Below are 16,342 nucleotides of genomic sequence, written 5' to 3'. Positions count from 1 at the left end.
CAGAAATACCCGATATGCCCAAATTTGAATACTGGTGGGGTTGGCGGGGGGATTTATTTTGCCATTTGGGAGTTGTAGTTGCTGGGATTTATAGTTAACCTGTAAAAGAAGAGCATTTTGAACCCCACCAACAATGGAATTGAACCAAAGTTGGCACACAGAACTCACATGACCAACATAAAATACTGGAAGGGTTTGGTGGGCACTGACCTTGAGTTTGAGAGTTGAAGTTCGCCTATATCCAGAGAGCACTCTAGACTCCAACAATGATGGATCTGGAACAAACTTGGCATGAATACTCAATATGTTCAAATGTGAACACTTGTGGGGTTTTGGGGAAATAGACCTTGAGATTTGGGAGCTGTACTTGCTGGGATTTATAGTTCACCTACAATCAAGGCGTGTTCTGAACCCCAACAATGATAGAATTGGGCCAAACTTCCCACACAGAGACCCCCCATGACCAACAGAAAAGACTGTGTTTTCTGATGGTCTTTGGCGACCCCTCTGAAACCCCTTTGCGACCCCTCCAGGGGTCCCGACCCCCAGGTTGAGAAACACTGCTCTATGTCCTATTATATTCACATAGGCAATACAGGTTGCAGCCCTGTACTCGTTTCCCTGGGACTAAGGTCAATTGAATTCAACAGAACGCACTTCTAACTTGATCAGTAGAGGAATATGTTATGGGGGCATAATTGATGATACAATACTGCAGTCTACATCAATGAAGAATGATTATACCATTATTGCAATCCTGTCTCCCACATAGTCAAATTCACATTTGAGGGCTTGTAACCCATTACAACCATTAATGAATTCGTGGTTGCTCTAGAAATGGTGCCACTTCTCTGACATCTCTAATGCATGGCATCTTGTAATTCCTCTCTCTCCTCCTTCGCTCCCTCCCTCTCATTCTTTATATGATGCTTAACAACTACAATCCCATCACGATTCCTTTATTAAAATATGTCTCAAATACACTGTAAATATCATCCTGATTAGGTGCCCAATGCAACAACATCTACTTGTGCCGCAAGTGAGTATGTAGGCAGAAGCGGCAGGGAACTGTTCCCAGGAAGGGAAATACCTTGGAGGCTGTGTTCCAGAGATGAGTAGGGCTAAGGGCACTGCATAAGGCAACATGGAAATGAGCTAGATGCGGATAAACTGGCACCAGTACAACTTTCAGGCATGCAACCTCTCTACCTGTCCACATGAAACATCCAAAATGTTGTCAGTCTATCACTGGAAATCTTGTGCCCTGAAAATACTTATGTACTAGACCTTAATGGCCTGTTGATTAGAACTTGTTTTCCATGCAAAATTGTGACAGTCTACAAATGAAAGTTCTTTGTCTCCTTATCTTCCAGGGCCACAAACCAGAGCTACACTGCAAAACTTTCCCATGCTTTAAATAGGTTCTTATCACCAGTCTTCAATCACTGATCATAGATAAAGTGAGAAGAAACTCCCTGAACTGCTGGGGAACCTCCAAAGGTTGACTATAACCTGTGGCCCAAGATGGGGCCACAGGTCCCGGGGAGATAGAGTAGAATATAAATAAAGTTATTATTATTATTATTATTATTATTATTATTATTATTATTATTACGAACGAGAGACCAGATTGCCAATATCCGCTGGATAATGGAGAAAGGCAGGGAGTTTCAGAAAAACATCTATTTCTGCTTCATTGACTATTCTAAAGCCTTTGACTGTGTGGATCATAATAAATTGTGGCAAGTTCTTGGTGGGATGGGCATCCCAAGCCACCTTGTCTCTCTCCTGAGGAATCTGTACAAGGACCAAGTAGCAACAGTAAGAACTGACCATGGAACAACAGACTGGTTCAAGATTGGGAAAGGCGTACGGCAAGGCTGCATACTCTCACCCAACCTTTTTAACTTGTATGCAGAACACATCATGCGATGTGCGGGGCTTGATGAGTGCAAAGCTGGGGTGAAAATTGCTGGAAGAAACATTAACAACCTCAGATATGCAGATGACACCACTCTGATGGCCGAAAGCGAGGAGGAGCTGAGGAGCCTCCTAATCAAGGTGAAAGAAGAAAGCGCAAAAGCTGGGTTGCAGCTAAACATAAAAAAAACCAAGATTATGGCAACAAGAATGATTGACAACTGGAAAATAGAGGGAGAAAATGTGGAGGCCGTGACAGACTTTGTATTTCTAGGTGCAAAGATTACTGCAGATGCAGACTGTAGCCAGGAAATCAGAAGACGCTTACTTCTTGGGAGGAGAGCAATGTCCAGTCTCGATAAAATAGTAAAGAGTAGAGACATCACACTGGCAACAAAGATCCGCCTAGTCAAAGCCATGGTATTCCCTGTAGTAACCTACGGATGTGAGAGCTGGACCTTAGGGAAGGCTGAGCGAAGGAAGATAGATGCTTTTGAGCTGTGGTGTTGGAGGAAAGTTCTGAGAGTGCCTTGGACTGCGAGAAGATCCAACCAGTCCATCCTCCAGGAAATAAAGCCCGATTGCTCATTGGAGGGAAGGATACTAGAGACAAAGTTGAAGTACTTTGGCCACATCATGAGGAGACAGCAAAGCCTGGAGAAGACAATTATGCTGGGGAAAGTGGAAGGCAAAAGGAAGAGGGGCCGACCAAGGGCAAGATGGATGGACGGCATCCTTGAAGTGACTGGACTGACCTTGAAGGAGCTGGGGGTGGTGACGGCCGACAGGGAGCTCTGGCGTGGGCTGGTCCATGAGGTCACGAAGAGTCGGAGACGACTGAACGAATGAACAACAACAAAATTATTATTATTATTATTAGAAACACAACAAGATGAGTCCACAGCAGACACTCTGCTGGCTGTTGTAGTGGATTACATGTCAGACACTTCCCAAGTGTCTAGGACTGTGTGCTGTATCGACGAATAATACGTGCAGATCCCAGTAAGGTGGCCTTCTGCAGCTGGCAGATGGTAATTTTGTAAGCGCCGATTGTGTTTAAGTGTAGGCCAAGGTCTTTAGGCACTGCACCCAGTGTGCCGATCACCACTGGGACCACCTTGACTGGCTTGTGCCAGAGTCTTTGCAGTTCGATCTGTAAATCCTCATATCATGTCAGCTTTTCCTGTTGTTCCTCTTCAATCCTGCTGTCACCTGGGATTGCAACATCGACAATCCATACTTTGTTTTTTAACACGATTGCGAGGTCAGGAGTATTGTGTTCCAGAACTCTGTCAGTATGAATCCGGAAGTCCCAGAGGAGTTTGATGTGTTCATTTTCTGTAACGTTTTCCGGCTTGTGATCCCACCAGTTCTTTGTCGCAGGCAGATGGTATTTGTGGCATAGGTTCCAATGAATCATCTGAGCAAAGGTGTTATGCCTGTGCTTGTAGTCTGTCTGCGCGATCTTCTTGCAGCAGCTGAGGATGTGATTTATTGTTTCATCTGCTTCCTTGCAGAGTCTATTATTATTATTAATGATATCAGATTAAAATTGAAACAGAACAGGGAACCCAAACAATAGCTTTAAAAAAACACCTCCCTCTTCCCAGATGAGCGTAGAAAGATGAACAATAGTCAAACTGGGTTGTTGTAGATTTTTCGGGCTATATGGCCATGTTCTGGAGGAATTTTCTCCTGACGTTTCGCCTGCATCTATGGCAAGCATCCTCAGAGGTAGTGAGGTCTGTTGGAAGTAGGAAAATGGGTTTATATATCTGTGGAATGACCAGGGTGAGACAAAGGACTTTTGTCTGCTGGAGCTAGGTGTGAATGTTTCAACTGACCACCGTGATTAGCATTTAATGGCTTGGAAGTGTCTGGGGGAATCTTTTGTTGAGAGGTGATTTGATGTGCCTGATTGTTTACTCTCTGTAGTTTTGCCGTTGTAATTTTTGAGTTTTATTAATACTGGTAGCCAGATTTTGTTCATTTTCATGGTTTTTTCCTTTCTGTTGAAAGGAAGAAAGGCTTCTCTGTGTAGTCTGACATGGTGATTGTGAGAGTGGTCCAGCATTTCTGTGTTCTCAAATAAAATGCTGTGTCCAGGCTTGTTCATCAGGTGCTCTGCTATGGCTGACTACTCTGGTTGAAGTAGTCTGCAGTGCCTTTCATGTTCCTTGATTCGTGTTTGGGCAATGCTGCGTTTGGTGGTCCCTATGTAGACTTGTCCACAGCTGCATGGGATACGGTAGACTCCTGCAGAGGTGAGAGGATCCCTCTTGTCCTTTGCTGAACGTAGCATTTGTTGGATTTTCTTGGTGGGTCTGTAGGTGGTTTGTATGTTGTGTTTCCTCATCAGCTTCCCTATGTGGTCAGTGGTTCCCTTGATGTATGGCAAGAACACTTTTCCTCTGGGTGGATCTTCATCTTTACTCTCGTGGCCTTTTCTTGGTCTTTCAGCTCTTCTGATGTCTGAGGTGGAATATCCATTGGCCTGTAGAGCCCAGTTTAGGTGGTTCAGTTCATTTTGGAGGAGATGTATTTATTTCTGTAAAGATATATATTTCACTGCTATCATAAGATTGCAGGGTGATGTATGAAGGATGCACAAGTAGTTACAATCCCAAACCTCACCTCTTTGGAACGAGAGGGAGAAAGGTAGGAAAGTCTAACGTACACCATGACTGTATCTTGGTATGTCATCCCCATGGTGTCTTTCACCTGGATTGCCTTGCCTCATCCTCAGAAGCTGTAACTCCAAAACAACAGCTTGCCTGCTGGTGGTATGCACAGACGTTGCACTTATATGACAAACAGCATCTCTGAGACGGATCTGTTTACAGTTTGCTCATATAATACCTGCCTGGGGACAGTTCACATAATTATCTCAACTCCCTAACTTCCTGAAAGATGAGAATCACATTTTGCACAGTAGTATACTCCAATACCGAGCCCCAGCTTTTCTCTGCTATATATGCTGAGTGTTTCAGAAAGATGGACTCAGTTTGAAATCATTATATCTCTGTGGCCACAAACCACCCTTGAATGAAACTCTTATCAAACTTAGATTTTGCATTTTATATAAGGGACTCCATTTCACTGTACCATTGTATAGACTGGGATTTGAGCATCCATGGATTTTGGTATCCATGAGAGGGGGCAATATCTGGAACTAAACCCCAGTATTAATCTAGGGCCCACCATAGTTCTGTGCATCCCAATAGTTCTTTCTATGCTAATCACTGACAGACATGACTACCATAAGATAAGTTTCATTAATGATGAATGACGCAGTGGGTGATACACAGTATAGAACCATTCCAGCTTTTTCACTGCCAATTTCTAGTATTCCATCACAGTCAATGATGGATCTGAATCCCTAAACAGCAAAATTTATTCAAACTATTCCCAGCGAGGGATATAGTTTATTTATTATTTATTTATTTTATTTATTTATTTATTTATTTATTTATTTACAGCTTTTATATTCCGTCCTTCTCACCCCACAGGGGACTCTGGGCGGATTACAGTGTACACATATATAGCAAACATTCAATGCCAATTTTGACATACAACATATACAGACATAGACAGTAGGGCTGGGTAACCACGGAAAAATTTGTTTCTAAACTCGATTCGTTTTTTGGGGTTTTTTGCGTTTCGATATTTAAAAGAATTCCGAAATTTTTCTTTAAAAAAGTTTGATATTTACGAAATTTCATAAAATTATGAAACAATACGAAACGAATACGAATCGATTCGTTAATGGCGGACGCGACCGCGCAATACGTTAAAAAACCTCCATATGGGACAGGGGGAACTTCTGAAGCTTCCCTCTCCCTCTGTTGTTGACTGTTGGTGTGATATTTATAATTTTTTTTCACTGATTAAACAAACAACAGCTAAAAAACTTGCCCCAGACATGCGGAAATAATAACGAAACGATTTCGAAATGATTTCGAAACGAATACGAAACGAATACGAAGCAATTACGAAACGAATTGAAAAATTCGTTTCGTTTTTAAGATGCTCCTGAATGGTTCAATATCGCTTCGTTATAAAAAAAAATAACGAATTTTTAACGAATTACGAAATTACGAAACGAAACCGCCCAGCCCTAATAGACAGAGGCTATTTAACTTTTTCTGGCCGCCAGGGGAGCTTTCACTTTCATCGTCCATCTGCGACACGGATGAAGTACTTCCGCATTCCCCGCATGCTTTTTGCTGGAGTTCAGTTACCAAAGCAGGCTGTATCCCCCCTCACCAGCGAGGCCAATGGAAGATTGATTCCCGGGGGTTATATAAAGCAGAAGCAAACAAAGAAAATAAAGGGCACAAGTGTAACCCATCTCTGTCACCAAATAGTTATGAGAACTTAGCAAACAAGTTAATACCAGAAGAAAATTAATCACCTAGTCTGTTCCTTTTCATCAGATGTTTTTCTAGCTTCAAAACGGCAAACTCATGCCAAAAAAGGTATCAAAGGATATATCTAAAGGGCAAAGGGCAAAGGGCAAAGTCTTGGAACGTGTGGTTGCCTCGCAGCTCCAGGGATTCTTGGACGAAACTGATTATCTGGATCCGTCACAGTCCAGTTTCAGACCGGGACATGGAACTGAGACAGCCATGGTCGCCTTAGTGGATGATCTCCGCAGAGAGCTCGACAGGGGGAGTGTGTCCCTGTTGGTTCTCCTGGACCTCTCAGCAGCCTTCGATACCGTAGACCACAGTATCCTTCTGGGGCGCCTTGCAGGGATGGGTCTTGGAGGGACTGTTCTGCAGTGGCTCCAGTCCTTCCTGGAGGGTCGTACCCAGAAGATGTTGCTGGGGGACTCCTGCTCGGCTCCACAGCCATTCTCCTGTGGGGTCCCGCAGAGCTCAGTATTGTCCCCCATATTGTTTAACATCTACATGAAGCCACTGGGTGAGATCATCCAGAGCTTTGGAGTTCGATGCCATCTGTACACAGATGATGTCCAACTCTATCACTCATTTCCACCAGATGCTAAGGAGGCTGTCCAAGTCCTGAACCGGTGCCTGGCCGCTGTGACGGTCTGGATGAGGGCGAGCAAATTGAAGTTGAATCCAAAGAAGACAGAGGTCCTCCTGGTCAGTCGCAAGGCCGAACAGGGTATAGGATCACAACCTGTGCTGGACTCCCCTTGAAGGCACAGGTTCGCAGCTTGGGAGTTCTCCTGGATTCATCACTGAGCCTGGAATCCCAGGTTGCAGCGGTAGCCAGGGGAGCGTTCGCAAAATTAAAACTTGTGCGCCAGCTGCACCCATACCTTGGGAAGTCAGTCTTGGCCACGGTGGTCCATGCTCTCGTTACATCTAGAATAGACTACTGCAACGCACTCTACGTGGGGTTGCCTTTGAAGACTGCTCAGAAGCTTCAAATAGTCCAACGAGAGGCAGCCAGGTTAATAACTGGGGCAGCATACAGGGAGCATACAACTCCCATGTTACGCCAGCTCCACTGGCTGCCAGTTTGCTACCGGGCACAATTCAAAGTGCTAGCTTTGGCCTATAAAGCCCTAAACGGCCACGGCCCAAATTACCTGTCCAAACGCATTTCCCTCTATGTACCATCGTGGAGATTAAGATCCTCCAGGGAGGCCCTGCTTTCCATCCCGCCATTGTCACAGGCGCGATTGGTGGGGATGAGAGACAGGTGCTGGTGTTGGCCTACAAAGCCCTAAACGGTTCCGGCCCAAAATACCTTTCAGACCGCATCTTGGCCTATGAGCCCACGAGGACCTTGAGATCATCTGGGGAGGCCCTTCTCTCGATCCCACCTGCCTCACAGGCACGTCTGGTGGGGACGAGAGAGAGGGCCTTCTCGGTGGTGGCCCCCCGGCTGTGGAACACTCTCCCTGTTGACATCAGACAGGCGCCCTCCCTTTTGTCTTTCCGTAAGAGCCTAAAAACATGGCTATTTGAGAAGGCATTTAACTGAGTGCTACAATAATTGGTAATGACGACTGGAACGGAATTTGGATTACGAGATTGGTTATGATTCTACGATGAGACGGAGCGGATTGTTTAGTGTAATTATATTATTGTAGTATTAGTGATATGTTGATATTTTGTTATGGCTTTATTGTAAATTGTCTTTTTTATATGTTGTACACCGCCGTGAGTCGCCCTAGGGCTGAGAACGGCGGTCAACAAATGCAGCAAATAAATAAATAAATAAATAAATAAATTCTCGGTGATTGCTCCCCGGCTATGGAACTCCCTTCCTTTTGAGATCAGGTCGGCCCCTCCCTCCTGTCCTTTAGAAGGATGGTAAAAACTTGGCTGTGGGACCAAGCTTTTGGGACAGGGCAATGAAGTGACAATGGGAAAGATGACAGGGCCAATTGGATTTGATGCAGATGGCTAGGACGGTTTTAAATTGTGCTATTTTAAATGGTGTATTTTAGTATTTAGATAAATGTTTTTAATGTTTATGTATTGTATCCAGGCATTGAATGTTTGCCATGTATATGTTGTGCTCCGCTCTGAGTCCCCTTCGGGGTGAGAAGGGCGGAATATAAGTGTTTTAAATAAATAAATAATAATTCTACAATTGAGGATTACTGTTGTCCGACATCAATTTAAGTCCCATGGCTCAATTCTAAAGATTCATGGGAGTTATAATTTTACAAGATCTTTAACCTTCTCTGCCAGAGTGCTGATGCCTCACCAAACTACAGCTCCAATGATTCCATAGCATTGAGCTATGGCAGTTAAAGTGGTGTTGAACTGCGATAATTCAGTGTGGATGTACCCAAAGTTGCTAATACAAATTGATTATTTCATGCCACACTGGGTAGTTGTTATCATTTGGCCATGATACTAACATGGATTCCAAAACCGATCTGCCTAGCAGCAGAGACCCAGCTCATTGTAAAGGTACAGGCATTTTTTCTGTTACTGCTGTTGCATCTACACCACATCCTGTGAGCAGTGACCTTCTCAAAGGACGAGGACAAGGACCATAAATAGACTACTCCAGAGAAGAGATGACATGGAAACCATCTGCAATCCTTCCACTAGAGGCTGCAGTAAGAACCTCAAAGCACAAACAGAGAAGAGGGGGGGGGGGGGAACTCATTAAAGCTAAAAGGATCGTGTTAAATTTTAATGAAATATTTCCAATATTCACTGTTGCAGAGGGCAGTATAATCTAGTTTCCAGCCTCATTGTTCACAAAGGTTTCATCACGGTTCTCCTTTTCTACATTCCCATAATGTGAGTCACTGTGTTTAGTGGAAACCTGTCACCTTTGCTTTGTTTGCACTTCTGTGGTATGCAGGTTTCTGCTGTGGAAGAAGAAAAAAGTACACCTGTCACAGTCCATTGTAGGACTGGCTGTGGACTGGAGAAAATATTTATTTATTTACTTATTTCCTATATTTATACCCTGCCCTTCTTTCCCCAAAAGGGGACTCAGGGCGGCCCTAAAAAAGCATCATACAATGCTAGCAACATGAAAACAACCACAGTACAATCAAAATATTAAAAATTTAAACAATAATTAAAACAATTAATTAAGACACATCCATTAAAATCGAAATCCAAAAACCAGTCCGGATCAATTCATTGCCATAAGTTGTATGATCTTCTTCCACTTGCTGTTCACTGATCAAACGCTTAGTCTCATAATCAGGTCTTGATTTTCCTTCTAAAAGACAAGAGGGAGGTGGCCAATCTGATATCTCTAGAGAGGGAGTTCCATAGGTGGGGAGCCACTGCTGAGAAGGCCCTGTCTCTCTCCTCCATCAACCGTGTTTGTGATAGTGGTGGGATCGAGAGCAGGGCCTCTCCTGAAGATCTTAAACTTCGTGATGGTTTGTGGCAGGAGATACTTTTGGACAGGTAGTCAGGGCCAGAACCGTTTAGGGCTTTAAAGGTTAAAACCAGCACTTTGAATTGTGCTCAAAAGATGATTGGTAGCCAGTGGAGTTGGCTTGAGAACTAGTAAGTAACCATTTTCTAATGAGTTTCTTTGATAACTATCAGTTTTTACTGACTATGATTTATTACTTTTGTTCCAATTGACCTGACCACAAGAGAGTGATGTCGTTTTTATCTTCACAGACACTATGACTCTAACAACATCACTTTCCTTCTCCTACATGCTATTTTCCCATCTTTACCTTTTGTTTCGTCTAATAAATATATTATTAAGATCGGTTTTGGAAATTGTTTACTAAGGTGGGGGTATTGAACTGTAAATGGATCCATATTTTGTACTGAAGATGGGAAAATTGCTTTCACGTTTTTCTTAATATTTCCAGTGTGCAATATCTGAATTGGCCATTTGGGGGAACCAGGGAGCATTTCCCCATATTCTTCAAAGGGAAAAAAGTACCGTAACATTAATGGGGGTTTTTTTTGGTCGTGTCAGGAGCAACTTGAGAAACTGCAAGTCACTTCTGGTGTGAGAGAATTGGCCGTCTGCAAGGACGTTGCCCAGGGGATGCCCGGATGATTTGATGTTTTTATCATCCTTGTGGGAGGCTTCTCTCATGTCCCCGCATGAGGAGATGGAGCTGATAGAGGGAGCTCATCCACCTCTCCCCGGATTCGAACCTGCGACCTGTCAGTCTTCAGTCCTGCCAGCACAGGGGTTTAACCCACTGTGCTACCGGGGGCTCCTAACATTAATGGTAATATGCTAGCAATAAGTAACTATGAAAGTAATATTTCTGGACTTCAGTAAGTCCTGATCCATTGAGTGATCACAGTAATAAATAACTAATAATAAATAACAGAGTAATAAAAAATTAAGAAGTAACATTCTTAGCTCTGCATAGAAACTAATAATAATAATAATAATAATAATAATAATAATAATAATAAACCTTTATTTATACCCCGCTACCATCTCCCAGAGGACTCGGTGCGGCTTACAAGAGGCCGAGCCCAAATACATCAACAAAACAACAACAACAAAGCAAAATATATGAACTCATAAAACAAGCAATAAACATTAATAAACATCACGACGCATTAAAATCTGTAGCAGGGCCAAGTGTAGTAGTTGAAACATTTTTAAAAGTGCTGGGCATGACAAGGCGAGAAAGGATAGGTAATTTGAGGGGGATGGGGCGTGCAGACATCCTGGATCTCTAGTAAAGTGCATTGAGGGGCATATTGCCTGGAGTTTCCTTATTCTGGGAAGGCACACTGGAACAACCATGTTTTCAAACTCCTCCTAAAAACTGCCAACGTTGGGGCTTGTCTGATGTCCTTGGGGAGAGAGTTCCAGAGTCGGGGGGGCCACCACCAAGAAGGCCCTGTCCCTCGTCCCCACCAATCGCGTTTGCGATGCAGGTGGGATCGTGAGCAAGGCCTCTCCGGATGATCGAAGGGATCGCGTGGGTTCATAAACAAGAAATGCGGTCACGCAGGTAGGCGGGTCCCAAACTGTGATTTGGATATACAGTACAGCCCCTATATTCATGTGAATGGTGTCTATTTCACTTATCCACATAAAAAATGTTCTTTTGAAGCATTTTCTAGATTGTCCAGTACCACTCCATGGTGTTATTGGATCAGACGCCCTTTATTCCAACAGGGTTAGCTATTATTCACAATTCTGCATATTTAGCATAATACAGGAACATGTCCCTCATAGACAGTCAGACTATATATTAGCATATTATTGACTGATACAGCCATGTAAGTAACTTTGAGAATTTAGTAGAAAGCTGGAAGAAATTAAGATTTTTAAAAAAGAAAATAAAAATCACACAAGTATCAGACCTCCCTTTGTGGAAAGTTTTCTAACGCTATGGCAAAATTACTGCTGACATCATCACAGCAATTGCAATATCAGGTGTTCCCAGCTAACAATAGGATTCCTAAGGAGGCATAACAAACATACCAGCAACAACAAGAAAAGAAAACGATTAATGGGTTTCTGTGCTTATTCATTGAATTCAGGCGGAGGGAGAACCTCCTCTAAGATGTGTGTAATCACTATGTCTACAGGCTTGCCCAGGCTTTGTTCTAGTGAGTTTACACATTTCAAGAGCTGGTATGAAATTCTCATTTTGGCAAAGAGTCAGGAGGAATGGAATGTTTATTTGTTCACAGCTTCCTTTTGTGATGCATGGTTTCTGAGCACTTCGAAATCATATAGTTCAATTAAGACCAAAAAAAATCAATTTAAAACAAATAATTATTATACATATTTCTCGACAATTAAAGATCAACAATAAACTATTTCATGGGCTGGAATGTTTAAGGTGCGTAGATTAGCCATCAAGGCTGACATACTTTCTGGTGAATATTGGCAGAGGTGGCCCTAGGTAATTTTCAAAGGTAAGCAAACAGTATTTTGGTGCCCTCCCCCGCCCCCCGCAACCAATCATTGATATATATTTTCTGTTCGTCGTGGGAGTTCTGTGCGCCATATTTGGTTCAATTCCATCATTGGTGTTCAGAATGCTCTTTGATTGTAGGTGAACTATACATCCCAGTAACAACACTTGCTGCACTTGCTCCCTTGCCTGACCCGCTTTGGGTCCGGAGGCGTGCCTGAAGACCCCAGCGTGTGCACCAAAAGTCACTTCTTCTCCTGACTTTCTCCTCAGCCATTGGGACCAAGTGAGAGAGAGAGAGAGAGAGAGACAGAGGTGGAGATGCCCACCTTTCCTGAAGGTAGGCGCAAAAACAAAGGAGGGAGCGGAGGTGGGAGATACCTCCAGCCGGAGGGGTTCTCTCTCTCTCTCTCTCTCTCGGTCCCAATGGCTGAAGAGCAAGTCAGGAGAAGAGGTGACTTTTGGTGCACACGCTGGGGTCTTCAGACAGGCCTCCGGACCCGAAGCGGGCCAGATGCGGCAGCTCCGCCCCTTGGCCCACCCGTGGATTGGGGAGAGGAGAGGAGGCAGGTGGAGCGCCGGGGGATTGGGAAAGGGAGCTGGTCATAGGGAAGAGATTGAATGCAGAGAACGATTGAGCGCCGGCTCTGCTTGCACACCCCGTCGCCGGGTGGAGCAGGAATGAGAGGGGCTAGGTGAGGCTCAAGGGCCCAGCCCCTTTGGGAAGATGATCGCCCAGCAGCGGGGCAAGAAAGCCGAGGCTCCCCCCGGACTGCTAGAGCTGTTGTGAGCTGAGGGGGCGCTCCTCAAGTGGCAGTCGAGGGGCATTTACAGAGGTGCCTCTGCACCCCTGGCAAAAAAAAAAGTGTTCTGCGACCGCTTACTTCGCGTAATGGACGAGCCGCCCCTGAATATTGGTTTACTATTGATATGCATCAAGGTAATAGCATTCCTCTATCATGCATGCGGATAAACGAAGTAGTTATGAGAATGCTCTATAGTCCTACAGCTCACCCATAGCAGTGTAAACTAGAAGTAATTTCACTGAAGTCAAAGAACAGACAGTACTTACATAGGTAGCCTATGCACAGCTAGACTCATTTTCACAGTATTTGGAATTTCTTCTGGTATAAAGCAATCATATATTTTATTTATTTATTTACATTATTTATATCCCGCCCATTTCAGCCCAAAGGTGACTCAGTTGGCACAATTCGATGCCAAAACAAATTACTTACATTGATAAAGCAAAAACATCAAGTGCAATTAAACATAAACGACAGTGCATAATAAACAATTTAAAAATAAACTATGTCCTCTCGTTCAAATCTTCATCCGTTACATTGTCTTGGCCGTTCCTGGATCAATTTCCAACTCTAGTTTGTCTGTTTACTCCGGGGTTCTGAATGCTTGCTCGAAGAGCCAAGTTTTTACTCTTTTTTGGAAAGTCAGGGGGGAGGGGGCTGATCTAATATCCCTAGGGAGGGAGTTCCACAGCCGGGGGGCCACCACAGAGAAGGCCCTGTCTCTCGTCCCTGCCAGACGTGCCTGCAAAGCAGGCGGGATCGAGAACAGGGCCTCTCCAGATGATCTTAAGTTCCTGGGGGGTTCATAGGGAGAGATGCGTTCAGATAGATAGACTGGGCCAGAACCATTTAGGGCTTTATAGGCTAAAGCCAGCACTTTGAATTGAGCCCGGTAGCAGACTGGCAGCCAGTGGTGCTGATTCAACAGAGGAGTTGTATGCTCCCTGAACCCCGCTCCTGTTAGCAACCTGACTGTCGCACGCTGGACCATTTGAAGCTTCTGGGCCGTCTTCAAAGGCAACCCCACGTAGAGCACGTTGCAGTAATCTATACGGGATGTACCAAGAGCGTGGACTCCCGTGGCCAAGTCAGACTTCCCAAGGTATGGGCGCAGCTGGCGCACAAGTTTTAATTGTGGAAATGTTCCCCTGGTCACCGCCGAAACCTGGAGATCCAGGCTCAGCGATGAATCCAAGATCACACCCAAGCTGCGAACCTGCGTCTTCAGGAGGAGTGTAACCCCGTCCAACACAGGCTGTAACCCTATCCCCTGTTCGGCCTTTCAACTGACCAGGAGTACCTCTGTCTTGTCTGGATTCAATCTCAATTTGTTAGCCCTCATCCAGTCCGACACAGCGGGCAAGCACCGGTTCAGGACCTGAACAGCCTCCTTAGTAGTAGGTGGAAAGGAGTGACAGAGTTGGACATAATCCGCGTACAGATAACACCGCACCCCGAAACTCCGGATGATCTCCCCCAGCGGCTTCATGTAGATGTTAAACAACATGGGGGACAGTATAGAGCCCTGCGGGACCCCACAAGACAATGGTTGTGAGGTCGAGCAGTTGTCCCCCAATAACACCTTCTGAGTGCGATCCTCTAGGAAGGACCCAAGCCACTGCAACAATAGTTTTATACTGGTCCACTTATTTGCTTACAATCGCATAAAGCTGATCTTGTATTTAAATCCAGAACAATTACTAGCTATTATTATCAACTTAATAACCCAGTTGCTCATATATTCTTCTGGGGGGAAAAACAATGTCAGTAATGTGGGACAGCCAACAAATGTTGCAAACACATTTGGACCCTATATATCCAGATCCTGTATCCATGGATACAACCATCCACAGTTTGAAAAAAAAATCGGAAAAGCAAACCCTGATTTGCCATTTTATATAAGAAAGGATTTTCCTGAATCATTCTATATAAGTTTTGAGCACCCACATATTTTGGTATCCATCAGAGATCTTGAAACCAAACCTCAATGGATACTAGGAGTTCATGGCATGTCCCTTTTTGCACAGAGGCAGCTCTAATTGATTATTCTGGCCCAACTTACCTGTCCAAATGCATCTCCCCTTATGAACCCTCCAGGACTTTAAGATCGTCTGGGGAGGCCTTGCTTTCGGTCTCGCCTTTGTCACAAGTACGGCTGGCAGGGACAAGAGACAGAGCCTACTCAGTGGTGGCCCCTTGGCTATGGAATGCCCTCCCTAAGGATATCAGATCGGCCCCCTCCCTTTCAACATTTCGTAAGAGAGTCAAGACTTGGCTCTTTGAGCAGGCATTTCCAAATACAGTGTAACAGACATAGGAAAATGGAACGGTTGAACGATGTGATTGGACAATGTTTTTAATTGGAGACCTTAATATTCATGTTTTAATTGATTTTGTTATGGTTTTATTATCCGATTGTTTTTATTTTATTGAAGTTGTATTTTATGGTCTTGGCACCAATTGTGAACTGCCCTGAGTCGCTTGCGGGCTGAGAGGGATGGTATATAAATATAGGAAATAAATAAGAAATAAATATAATGACCAGGAGTGAGTTACTAAGATGCCACTACACCACTCTGAACACAACTGATTTTGCTCAGTTTTGGAACAAATCACAGTTTGGCCTGGTTCATTCTTGCATGGAAGAACACAAGAGAGAGTTACTAAAGTTCTTTGGGAATAACCAAAAAGGAAACCTACCTGAAACCTTGGTGAGTTGCCACCAAACAGATTGACAATACTGGGCCAGATGAACTGAGAGTGAAATTCAGGTGGTTTCCTAGCTTCTCAGAATCCTTGATAGGGCAGCATTAAGTTCCACTCACTTTGGAACTCTGATTACTCCTTGTTGGATCTCTGACTCAGTCAGATGTGGGAGGAGGAACATGAAAGCACATGTCTCCAGCAGGAAGCATGTGGTGAAGGAGGACCCCAGGGCAAATCTCTTCCTGGCAGGTGTCAATGGCCCCAGGGCAAATCTCTTCCTGGCAGGTGTCAACGTCCAGGTGAACTGCTTGGCAGTCCACCTGGATCATTTGCAGAATTCGATGGCGGCACTATGTAGACAAGCCAGGTGTAACACCCGTAAGAATAACCCATCATAAACACTTTTACACTGTCTTAACTGAATCAAGTTAATCTGAATGCTAAAATCGTTTCAGATGTTTCATCAGGCACATAGCAGTCTTGTTGTTCTCCTTCCTTTGACAACTATTATGCTGTATATTTACTTGATATGTCATCAACCAGGGTCACTTCTACACTGTCCTTATATCCCATGATCTGATCCTGAATT

The sequence above is a fragment of the Anolis sagrei genome, chromosome 6, assembly GCF_037176765.1.
Source record: "Anolis sagrei isolate rAnoSag1 chromosome 6, rAnoSag1.mat, whole genome shotgun sequence".
NCBI lineage: Eukaryota > Metazoa > Chordata > Lepidosauria > Squamata > Dactyloidae > Anolis > Anolis sagrei.
The sequence above is the reverse complement of the archived record's forward strand: the minus strand, read 5'-3'. Positions refer to the sequence as shown.